Genomic DNA, 11,868 nt, shown 5'->3' with positions numbered 1-11,868 from the left:
CACAAACACCACTGCACTACCCTAAACCCTAAAACACTACCCCAAACAGTACACAAACACCACTGTGCTTCCCTTAACCCCTTCAGTGCCACGCCCTTTCCCCGCCCTGTGCCGGCCGTTACATTAGCGGGCGGGGTTTATGACGAGCTGGACTCGTCATGGGCACAGCGCAACCGCGGCCCATGACGAGTCCAGCTCGTCATGGGCACTGAAGAGGTTAACCCCAAAACACTATCCTCAGCATGACCCCCTATACTACCCAAACACCACTGCGTTACCCTAAACACTACCCCTGCACGACCCCCTACACTACCCAAACACCTCTTCACTACCCTAAACCCTAAAACACTACACCAGCAGGACTCCCTACACTACCCAAACACCACTGCACTACCCTAAACCCTAAATCTACCCCCAGACCGACACCCTACACTACCCAAACACCACTGCGCTATTCTAAAACCCTAAAACACTACCCCTACACTACACAAACACCAGTGCACTACCCTTAACCCTAAAACACTACCCCCAGCATGACCCCCTATACTACACAAACACCACTGCACTACCCTAAACCACTACCCCTATACTACACAAACACCACTGAACTACCCTAAACCTAATTCACTACCCCCAGCATAACCCCCTACACTATACAAACAACACTGTACTACCCTAAACCCTAAAACACTACCCCAGCACGAACCCACAAACACTACACAAACACCACTGCACAACCCTAAACCCTAAATCTACCACCAGCACGACCCCCTATACTACCCAAACACCACTGCACTACCCTAAACCCTAAATCTGCCCCAGCACGACCCCCTACACTACCCAAACACCACTTCACTACCCTAAACTCTAAAACACTACCCCAGCATGACCCCCTACACTAAACAAACACCACTGCACTACCATAAACTCTAAATCTACCCTCAGCACGACCCCCTACACTGCACAAACACCACTGCACAAACCCGCAAACACTACACAAACACTACTGCACTACCCTAAACCTTAAATGTATCCCCAGCACAACCCCTACACTACCCAAACACCACTGCACTACACTAAACCCTAAAACACTACCCCAGCATGACCCCCTACACTACACAAACACCACTGCACTACCTTAAACTCTAAATCTACCCCCAGCGAAACCCCCTACACTACACAAACACCACTGCACTACCCTAAACCCTAAAACACTACACCCAGCATGACCCCTACACTACACAAACACCACTGCACTACCCTAAACCCTAAAACACTACCCCCATCATGACCCCTACACTACATAAACACCACTGCTCTGCCCTAAACCCTAAAACACTACCCCCCTACACTACACAAACAGCACAGCACTACCCTAAACCTTAAATCTACCCCAGCATGACCCCCTACACTACCCAAACACCACTGTACTACCCTAAACCCTAAATCTACACCCAGCACGACACCCTACACTACCCAAACACCACTGCGCTATTCTAAAACCCTAAAACACTACCCCTACACTACACAAACACCAGTGCACTACCCTTAACCCTAAAACACTACCCCCAGCATGACCCCCTATACTACACAAACACCACTGCACTACCCTAAACCACTACCCCTATACTACACAAACACCACTGAACTACCCTAAACCTAATTCACTACCCCCAGCATAACCCCCTACACTATACAAACAACACTGTACTACCCTAAACCCTAAAACACTACCCCAGCACGAACCCACAAACACTACACAAACACCACTGCACAACCCTAAATCTACCACCAGCACGACCCCCTATACTACCCAAACACCACTGCACTACCCTAAACCCTAAATCTGCCCCAGCACGACCCCCTACACTACCCAAACACCACTTCACTACCCTAAACTCTAAAACACTACCCCAGCACGACCCCCTACACTAAACAAACACCACTGCACTACCATAAACTCTAAATCTACCCCCAGCACGACCCCCTACACTGCACAAACACCACTGCACAAACCCGCAAACACTACACAAACACTACTGCACTACCCTAAACCTTAAATGTATCCCCAGCACAACCCCTACACTACCCAAACACCACTGCACTACACTAAACCCTAAAACACTACCCCAGCACGACCCCCTACACTACACAAACACCACTGCACTACCTTAAACTCTAAATCTACCCCCAGCGAAACCCCCTACACTACACAAACACCACTGCACTACCCTAAACCCTAAAACACTACACACAGCATGACCCCTACACTACACAAACACCACTGCACTACCCTAAACCCTAAAACACTACCCCCATCATGACCCCTACACTACATAAACACCACTGCTCTGCCCTAAACCCTAAAACACTACCCCCCTACACTACACAAACAGCACAGCACTACCCTAAACCTTAAATCTACCCCAGCATGACCCCCTACACTACCCAAACACCACTGTACTACCCTAAACCCTAAAACACTACCCCCAGCACGACCCCTACACTACACAAACACCACTGCACTACCCTAAACCCTAAAACACTACCCCCAGCATGACCCCCTACACTATCCAAACACCACTGTGCTACCCTAAACCCTAAAACACTTCCCCCGGCACGACCCCCTATAGTACCCAAACATCACTGCGCTACCCTAAACCCTAAAACACTACCCCATACACTACACAAACAGCACTGCACTACCCTAAACCCTAAAACACTACACCCAGCATGACCCCCTACACTACACAAACACGACTGCACTACCCTAAACCTTAAATCTACCCCCAGCATGACCACTTACACTGCCCAAACACCCCTGCACTACCCTAAACCCTAAACCACTACCCCCGGCATGACCCCCTACACTACCCAAAAACCACTGCGCTACCCTAAACCCTAAAACACTACCCCCAGCATGACTCCCTACACTACGCAAACACCACTGCGCTACCCTAAACCCTAATACACTACCCCCGGCATGACCCCCTACACTACCCAAACACCACTGCGCTATCCTAAACCCTAAAACCCTACCCCAGCACGACCCCCTACACTACCCAAACACCACTGCGCCACCATAAACCCTACAACACTACCCCAGGCACGACCCCCTACACTACCCAAACACCACTGCGCTACCCTAAACCCTAAAACACTATACCAGGCATGACCCCCTACACTACAAAAACACCACTGCGCTTCCCTAAACCCTAAAACACTATCCCCAGCACGACCCCCTACACTACCCAAACACCACTGCGCTACCCTAAACCCTAAAACACTACCCCCAGCATGACCTGCTACACTTCCCAAACACCAATGCGCTACCCTAAACCCTAAAACACTACCCCCCGCACAACCCCCTACACTACCCAAACACCACTGCGCTTCCCTAAACCTTAAAACACTACCCCCAGCACGCCCCCCTACACTACCCAAACACCACTGCGCTACCCAAATCCCTAAACACTACCCCAGCACACCCCCCTACACCACCCAAACACCTCTGCCCTACCCTAAACCCTAAAACACTACCCTAGCATGATCCCTACAGTACCCTAACACCACTCCACTATCCTAAACCCTAAATCTACCCCCAGCATGACCCCCTACATTACCCAAACACCACTGCACTAACCTAACCTTAAAAAACAACCCCCTACACTACACAAACACCACTGCACTACCCTTTCCCCTAAAACACTACCCCCAGCATGACCCCCTACACTACACAAACACCACTGCACTACCCTAAACCCTAAAACACTACCCCCTACACTACACAAACACCACTGCACTACCCTAAACCCTAAAACACTACCCCAGCACGACCCCCTACACTACACAAACACCACTGCATTACCCTAAACCCTATATCTACCCCCAGCATGACCCCCTACTCTACACAAACACCACTGCACTACCCTAAACCCTAAAACACTACCCCAGCACGACCCCCAACATGATGAGGAATTTATGCAGTGCCTCGTTTCGTATCTTCCTTTACAAAGATGTCTGTTTGCAGTGTCACGGTTTCGCTTTTAGCATAGTTTGTTTCCGTACCTCTAGACTGAGGAAAAGTATTTCACTAGAGCGATGTCACATAATTGAGCCCTCCATTCAGACCTATGAAAGTGCCTCAGTCCTTTTTCAAAGGTTTGTCACGGATATTTCTACAGGCAGTTTGTACAAATCTTGACTTTATTCAGAGCATGCTAAGCAGTAGCACAGTTGAACTCTGATAGATCGCTCGCCACTTAAACGGTAAGGCAGGTGTTAAATGGGGCGTGGCCTCGGACCACCTCTCTCTGCAACACAGCTCTGTGGAGCTTACTGGAGGTACCTGGTGGGCTAGTTGGCCGTCAGGAACCCTCAGGATTCAAGGGGACTCAAACTTGCAACACACCAGGGGGTGCGTTTTATACAGTGGTGCAGGGAGGGGACAGGGCCTGATAAAACAAGTGTGCAAACGTGCCACCTGGCTTGTTGTAAATTGGGGGATTAAGTCCCCTTGAATCCTGTGGGTCCCTGGGGGCCAACTAACCCACCAGGTACCTCTAGTAAGCGTAAAAGAGCTGCGTTGCAGAGAGGTGTACAAAGGGGCGTGGCCTCGGAACACCTCTGCAACACAGCTCTGTGGCGCTTAGTGGAGGTACATGGTGGGCTAGTTGGCCCACAGGGACCCTCAGGACTCAAAGGGACTTAATCCCCCAATTTACAACACACCAGGGGGCGCGTTTATACATGTTATAGTTTGAAATTAGCATTTAAAAAAACCTTTGAAATTCACTGAAAAACCATAGGTTTCAGGGACGTTATAGTTAGCTGGACATTTCACTCGTACAAAACCATAGAAATTCCTCTATTATAGTTAGGTCTGCTAACTATAACTTGCGCGCCCGCAATGCACTGCTGATGATGTCACACATTACATCATTCATGACATGGTCAGTGACATCACTGATGACATCACTGATAACATCTCAAATTACATCACTGATGACATCATCCATGTGACAAGCTAATACATCTCATCACACACTAGTATAACCTTTGATCACTCACTATACAATACAGAGTACCATTTTTTAAACCATTTACATACCAATACCAGTTACTACATGCCCCCTCATTGATTCCTAGGTCTACACACACAACTACCCATTCACCCACAGAATTACTCATACATGCAGTCACTAATCAATAGAACACTATCAAATGCACTCATACAACTATATAGAAATTGACACATCAGTAGTCATCCTAGTCGGTTATGCAGTCATCCTATTCACTCATGCAAATAATTAATCCCACTTACATTTACTCACAAGCACAGTTATACACACAACACCTCATTTATTCATACAAAAAGTAACTAATACTTACTATGTTATAAAATCACTATTACATGTATACACTCATCCATAAGTCACTCTAACAATTACTAACTCTTACTAAATACTTATTTATATACACCAACGGTCACATACACTGCTTTTTATTTTTGTACTTCATTACAGATGTATTCACTCATCAACACACCCATAAACACACTCACTCACCTAAATAGCTGTTTCCACATGCACTCTTAAACTCATACACCTAGTCATATGAACCACTTATACATCTATACACAGTGAAATGTCCAACTAACTATAACGTCTCTGAAACCTATGGTTTTTTCAGAGAATATTCTCGGAAAAAACCATAGGTTACAGGGGCGTTATAGTTAGCTGGTCATTTCACTCGCACAAAACCATAGAAATTCCTCGATTATAGTTAGTTCTACTAACTATAACTTGCGCACCCGCAATGCACTGCTGATGATGTCACATATTACATCATTCATGACATGGTCAGTGACATTACTGATGACATCACTGATGACATCTCAAATGACATCTCTGATGACATCACTGATGACATCATCCAATGAATATTGATATTTTAATATGTGTTATATATATAGCAATCTGCATTGAAGAATGAGTCGATATATAAATGTCTGGATAGAGGATTTAGTAGCTGTGTGATTGACTGTTTAAGTCAGGAATTAAAAGTGTCTCACTAAATACATGGGTTAGTGACTAAACTGTGTGAATGTCTGTATCACTCTGTCTGTTGTTGTGTAATCTGCTGCATCAGTTGGTCACTAGCTACATGAGTGTCTATATTACTTATTGATTAGTTGGCTGAGTATTTGTATGGGAGACTGAGTGTATGTCTGGTTGAGTGGTAGATGTGTGACTCTGTGCATATATATATATATATATATATATATATATATATATATATATATATATATATATAGGTTAACCCATGGCAGTCAGCACTGGGTAGTTGTAGGGATGACCAAGTTTCGATAGGATATTGATTTTTTGGTTTGGCTTTGGTGCCGTTGCTGAATCTTCATGGAACTTTCCAAAGAAAAGTCTCAATCACCGCAGCTCCTCCCTGGAATGTTTAAGGATGATCCGTCGATGCTGAGAAAAATGTGTGGTCTCAAATTGCATTTTTCAATGATTTTTCCATTGGAAAATTGAACATCAATACCACAAGAACTGCTGAGCAGAATTACAAAACATTTGCCAGAAAGCTAGATCTGGGTCTAGAAAGCATCAAATTGGGAGGGGGTGCCTGTAGGAAAGTAGGATCTGCTTCTATGGTTACCCCCACTTTTTGCCTGCTACTAGGCTGTATTTGACTAGTCTGACTGGGGTCCTGCTAATCAGGATCTCAGTCTATCTGCTTTCTCCCTAAATTGTGTTGTTCAGTATTTAGGTACATACCAGATTGGATACTGGTGTACCCTTATAAGTCCCTAGTACATTGTACTTAGGTACCCAGGGCATAGGTACTCCAGAGTTCTCCCATGGGCGGAAGCATGTATTATGCCACCCATGAGAGACCATTCAAAATGGAACTACAGGCATGCCATGGCAGCCTGTGTAAGTTGGTGCTAGCATCACTTACTAAAGATATAGGTTTCCTATATCTATGGTAACTACACTTAAAACCTATAAGTCACCCCTATAGCAGGCCTTTGCAATCCTGAAGGTACGGTGCTTGGTTCTAAGTGAGAGGGTGCCCCTGCATGAGTAGGATACCCCTGCAGCCTACAGGGTCCATTCTCCCGGGTTGTCAGTGAAGCAACTATATACTATAAAGAGGGGCACTGCGTAATTAATGATGACCATCTCGAAAACAGCTGCAACAAATCCCATCATGTTTGGTATCAAACATGTTGGAATCATACCCCCACACCATAAAGGTGTGGGAGGTATGATTCTAAGCAATGGAAGAGTCCTCTGTTAGGCTCTCAGTGTTCCCAGTACCATACTTCTTATCCTGGATAGCACAAAATGGTTGCTGCCAACCAGAGACACGATTCTGCCCTCCTGCTGCTGAGCCAAGCTTGAGCAGGGGAAGGCAGAACAATAGGCATCCTGTCACAGGGAGGTGTGACCACCTCCCAGACAGGATTTAGTGTATTGGGATGGGGTGGGTGCACTTGCAAGCGCCACTCAGTCTACATGAGGGGCACATTTGGTGTCCCAGTGCATAGTCCAGTTCAAACCAGTCCTGGGAGCTGTTGGCTCCTGCTCTGGCACAAAACTTGACAAAGGACATGGGAGTAACCTCCCCCCCTGTCCAGACCCTCCCCTGGGAGGGTCCCCTGAACCTTCCCAACCCTTTCACTAGGATACGTAATTGCTTACCTGGGTGTAGGTCCCTAGATTTGTCATGGGATAAGATTCAGATTAAACACCACTGCTCTTCTACTGTCTGGGCACTCGACTTCGCTGGACTTTGTTTGGGTCTGACTTCTGACTTCATCTCCCTTCCATTCTGCTGCATTGACTGTGCCTGTGCATCATACAGGAACCTTCCAAGGCCTATGAAACATCAAAGACACTTGCAGAAATCTCACTTGGAGTGAAGGAGTCACTCCCCTGCATTCGCAGGCACCGCAACTAAGTCGACCGGTCTGCTGATCCTGAGCTCCTCCAGCCTTCAAAGGCTCTGCAACACAGGTCATGTTTCTCCACAGCTCCCTAGGCCTGCACTGCCCTCTCACCAAGTTTGAGGCCAGTATCCCTCGTGGGGGTTGCAATACCCGAACCCCTCAGCACCACCTCAACTTGCAGTTGCAAAGGCTTGATGACATATTTCCAAAAAGGCTTTTCATCTCCAAGAAGCCCCAACCTCGAGCACCTCCAGTGACCAGAATCTTCAGCCACACCACATCGTGTGCATTGTGGCCTGCATCTTTTGGTGAGCTGCTTGAGGTTCTCTGGTGACTCCAGTGCCTCCAGCCTGTGGGTCCACTTGAGGGTCACTGTTGTTTCTTTTGGACTCCCCTGATTTCTTGGGGCCTGTCCTGACTCCGCTGCTCTTGGTGAGTCCTCTGGACCTTGCTGTCTTGATGTTGCTTCTTCTTCAATTTCTACATTGGTTGTATTTACCAAGGCTTGTTGATGCGCCCGCCGGACACTGACATCTCAGCTATCGACATCCTTCATGAGACAGCTTGTGCATGGCTCCTGGTCCTCCTCAGCATTGCCTGGTCCTCACAGCTGCAGAGTCAAGGTCATTGTCATCCATCCTGCAACACCCGACATCGGAGGGCATTCGTCTTCCAAGTCTCCTTGTCACTCCTTAGTGACATAGACTCTGTCCCCTCTGCTTTCAGGTACCTCTCATCTAGAATCCACCTTTGGATTCCACCAGACACTTTCTCCTTCTGCAACAGTGGCACTTTCCTGAAGTCCTCCATTGGGTTTGACAGCGGTTTCCAACACCACTTCACACGTATGCACCTGGCTTCCCTGGTGTAGGAAATGTGGGTACTAGGTTATCCACGGGAGGGGTGGCTCTCCAACCTTCTGTCTTCCACAGGGTTTTTTCAGGGTCCACTGGGAAGGGTCCTTAATCTTTAAAAATTCAACCACGACATACACATAGAGTTGTATGGAGGACGTGGTCATGTTCTCACATTGCACATGCTCTCCGTGGGGTTCCTATCTACTCACCTTGGGTGGTTTGTTGGGGTCCCAGCACTTCTACATCCTCTCGACCTTGTCTTGACCCGAGTCGTGGTTCTTATACCACTTTCTTAGTATATGGTTTGGTCCCCCCAGGGCCCCTGTGTGTTTCGTGCTATTTACTGTGTTTCTTTGTTAAAGTATTGTGTGCATTGTGCATATCTCCGGGTAGGAGATATTTCTATGTGTTAAAGAGTATTATACAATAAATACCTATTTTAATAAATACTTTGTGTGGTTCTTTTTCACTTAATCTATAGTATAAGATTGCATTCTGGTAAAACAAGCTGCTTTACACACCTTCTGGACTAAGTCTGAAGGCCGCCCTCCACTGCTACCACTTAGAGAGCTCTCTAAGGTTGTCTAAGACTCTAAGACCTCTTAAATCACCATAAGGGTTGTCTGGACTGGTGCAAGGTGTCCACTTACATAAGTGTACATCATGTACCAGGCCAGCTTTTCACAGTGCCCTACTCCCCCCCCCCTTTACTCCAGGGACCCCATTCTCTGTGGCTAGTTGTTTTTTTAGGGGAGCGAGGGGTATGGTCCCCCTATCTGAACCTCCTAGCGTCCTGAGGGACTCCATTCCCTGGGGTTGATATTTACATTTTAGGCGGAGGGCCTTGCAACCTCCGGAGCTGTAATTTGGCCCTGGAGAACCCAACAACCGGGGCTCAATACAGCTGCAGTGTTCCGGGGACCCCATCCTCTGTGAAACTGGTGCTCCCTGCCAGGGAGGTTGTGGGTAGGAAATATAAACTTTATTTTCTGCTTGTACTAATCCAGGCAGGTAATTAATCTTTGCTCCCACCTGGACAGGAACATAGAAAAAAGCTGCTGCTGAATGGGTAGGAGCAAAGTAAAAAAGCCGGCACCAGCCGCACGACAATGGGTACTGGCTGGAGAGCCAGAAGGCGTAACCAGAGCATTGGGGCTCAGCTTGCGGCCTCCAATGATTTAAGAAGATGTGGGTGCCTCAGGTGGGCATTGAAGGAATCCACTTTAAAAAGAAATTGCTAGCTACTGCCAGCAAACATTTTGAGTGCTGGCTGGGGAGCCACCAAGGGCTGTTAGGGCCTTGGGGCTCCTCCCATGACCCCAAACTCATAAAAAATGTAAAATGTGTGTGTACCCCAGGAAGGCATTGGGGCACCCAAAACAACAACAAAAATGTTTTTTTAAAGAATAATAAATGAGGGTCAAGCACAGCCTGTTTATTATTTACTGCTCTGGCAAGGAGCACCTAATAATGATCTGGGGCTATTTAAAATTATATCTTTTCATCCTGGTGATGCTCCTAGAAGACCTTGGGTTGCTTGTGTTCTGGTTCAGGGAGGACCTGGCCTGGCTGGACTGTTCCCATTCGATCAGGGTAAAAACTGATTTTTAAAAATGGCTGGGTCCAAAGAGAGGTGGCATGGTGTGCAAAATAACAATGGACTGGGATGCGGCCTGAGTGATTACTAGTTAGTGAGATTAATTCAAGCATTCCATCCATCACTTTTTGCACACTTCAGTGTGTCATCCCAGAAGAGTCAGGGGCACCACCAACCATTTATTTAATGTTGTGAAGTGCTGCAGGGAGAGCAGCAGCCCCCAAGAACATTAAAAAACCAACCACGGTAAGTCTCCTTGGATGAGTGAATCCAGGAACTCAGGTGAGCTTACCATATTTTTTAGAAGCACTTGAGCTAGAGCTGGATGCTCTTCAGCTGGAGTGCAGGGTTTAAGGGTTGCATTTTTTATTGAAATTATTTTATGACAATCAGTTCATTAAAGAGTGCAATGAGAGAAAGAAGGGAACTCGTCCATTTTCCCTGAAATATATATCAACAAAACAAAAGGAACAAGTTTGCTATCAACTTACTAACTTATGTTACTAAGGGATCTCTTGCTCAAAAAGGGATTTTTTAAAGAACCTACACTTACCAACCTGTTTGGTGACATGCTTCATCATTGGGCTCCCATCTTGGGTGCCGAATGCCTCCAGGGTGTGTGCTTCAATGCCTGAGTTACAACAGAGCTGTTATTTTGTGAAAGTGAGAGTGCTAGGGATTTAAAAACTGACTCAAGGCCCTTGGGCAATCTATCTATCTATCTATCTATCTATCTATCTATCTATCTATCTATCTATCTATCTATCTATCTATCTATCTATCTATCTATCTATCTATCTATCTATCTATCTATCTATCTATCTATCTATCTATCTATCTATCTATCTATCTATCTATTACCTTTGCACTCAGAGAACTGCCCTGCTGCCTGAGATCAGTTTTCTTGCTTGAACCAAAGACGTACAGAGTGACTCCAAGGGCTGGTTCACTGGCCTCCTGATCAGAGCCTCAGGGAAAGAAAAGGCTCCAGCCATATTGAATCTCACCTAACCCTCCAAGTGGTGCACCTTCAGTCCTGGACCCTTGCAATTCATGCTAATAGTGCACAGAAAGCCCAAATCCAAATCCGGGGTGTTGGACATGGCCCTTAGGGGATTTCCCTCAAACATTTTGCTTTTTGTACCCCTGGTTTTTGCTGTCTCTCTTTAAGTGTCATTAGGACTCTGGGCACTTTCACACTGTACTGCAGTGGGAAAGTGCACATGTCCTCTCTACACATGCCAGGAAGGGTTGCTTATTTGATTGGTTTAGGTGTTGTACCTGTGAGTATCCTGTAAAAAGGTACACCCTGGGGTTGGCTGATACTCTTGTTGTGGCCTTAGGGCCCCCGGCACTTTCCCACTGTAAATGCAATATGAAGCTGTGCGCACCCTTCCTACTCATATTAACCTCTTCAATGCCTATGACGAGCTGGTCTCGTC

This window comes from Triturus cristatus, chromosome 3_2, assembly GCF_964204655.1.
Source record: "Triturus cristatus chromosome 3_2, aTriCri1.1, whole genome shotgun sequence".
Lineage (NCBI taxonomy): Eukaryota > Metazoa > Chordata > Amphibia > Caudata > Salamandridae > Triturus > Triturus cristatus.
The sequence above is the reverse complement of the archived record's forward strand: the minus strand, read 5'-3'. Positions refer to the sequence as shown.